The following is a 1,863-nucleotide window of genomic DNA, read 5'->3' as shown; positions in this document are numbered from 1 at the left end:
AAGTCTCAACAATATCTTAAAAAATTAACAATAACATAACAATAGAAATAAAATTATAGGTTAGTTAAAATAAACAATAAATCTCATTTTGAACATAAAATATTTATTAAATAATAATAATACATGAATAATATAATAAATTGAACATATTATAAGTAAATTTATAGATATAATAATAAAATAATAATATTATAGCACATTATGCGATTTGAATTGGATCGGTTTTGAGAAGTAGATCCGAAATCCAATCCAATCTATGCGGTTTGTAAAAAAATAGAATCCAATCAAATCCGAAATAGTGTGGTTTTAATTGATTTTCGATTTAGATTAAATTGAATGAGCAGTTTAATTTGGATTGATTTGGATTCAAACACCCCTATTACTTATCATGTTTTAAGATTAATGGTATTTCAACAACAATAAAAAATTAAAAATTAATCTAAAATAGTCTAAAATTATTTTCTTTTATATTTTTTAATTATTATTTATTTTATTTTATGTTTATTAATTGTTACTAAAATAATTAAATAATATTAAATATAATACATCTCTAATTATAAATATTACATAAATTAAATTATAAATTAAATAAAATAATCTCAAGTCATTATCTTCTTAACAGAATAATGCTCTACAACCAAGTTAATTATCCAACCGATTCTAACTAAGTTAGTATAACCTAATTGACATCCACGCGTTACTATCTCTAACTGCCTTTTGACTAAACACGCCACTATATGCATTTATCTTTTGACGGCTTCTTTATCTGAGAACTTCGTTTTTTTTTTTTTAATTTATCCTCATCCCTAATGTTGCTGCTGCTTCTTCATCTCCTCCTTTTTTCTCATTTTTCTCTTTCATTATTGTCGTTGTCACAATCACCACGCCAACACCTCCATCTCCTCCTCCTCCTCTTTCTTTTTTCATTTGAATTTTTTTGATCTCCTCCTTCCTTTTTTCTCCTCCTCTTCCATCATCATTATTATCATCATTGTTATCGTTATTGTCATCATCTTCTTATATGTATAACAGTTTAAACCCAAAATGCACCGAAATTTCTTAATGATGATGACAACAAACAAACTCAGTTCAAAACAAGTTTAGACCATAATGCACCGAAAGTAAATCCAGAATGCACCAAAATTAAAATTCACCAGAATGTATCGAACTCAAAACTCCTCTTTCTTCTTCTTCATCATTATCATTATCTTCTTTTCTTATTCATCATCTTTTTTTTTTACCTTCTCATTATTCTTCTGGTTTTACTCTCTTAATAAAAATAAAAACAAAAAAAATTAAATAAAGAAGAAGAAGAAACGCATAATATTACAAAATTACTATGAAGAAGAGGAGAAAAAGAAAAAATGTAGCAACAACAACAATAAAATAACGAGGATGAGAAGGAAACATACGAAAAAGAAGAAGGAACGCAAAAAATAAGGAAAAACGCAAAAAAGAACAAAAAAAAATGAGGAAGAAGAGAAAGAGAGAGAAGGAAGAACGTTCATGTAGTTAAAATGTGTATTCACGCTCTCATGAAATTAATTTTTATTAGACTTATACCAATTTAATTAAATTTAATTACTAAAAAAATTTAAATGTATAGTGACTCTTTTTAATATTCTCCGATGTATAATATAAATCTAGACTAAAAGTCTTATATTACTGTAATAAAATGGAAATGGTTGTTAAAACAATAATCTCAATCAATTAAGATATATCTTCTATTTTCAGTAGTTGGTAGAAGTTAACTTAGCTTAGAGAATTTTGTTACGTATTTTTATAATATAAAAATAAAAAATTTTGTTAATTATTTTTATATGAAATATTAAAATGTACTTTGTGTAATTATTCAAGCTTTCT

This window comes from Arachis ipaensis, chromosome B10, assembly GCF_000816755.2.
Source record: "Arachis ipaensis cultivar K30076 chromosome B10, Araip1.1, whole genome shotgun sequence".
In the NCBI taxonomy this organism is placed as follows: domain Eukaryota; kingdom Viridiplantae; phylum Streptophyta; class Magnoliopsida; order Fabales; family Fabaceae; genus Arachis; species Arachis ipaensis.
This window is presented reverse-complemented; position numbering follows the sequence as displayed.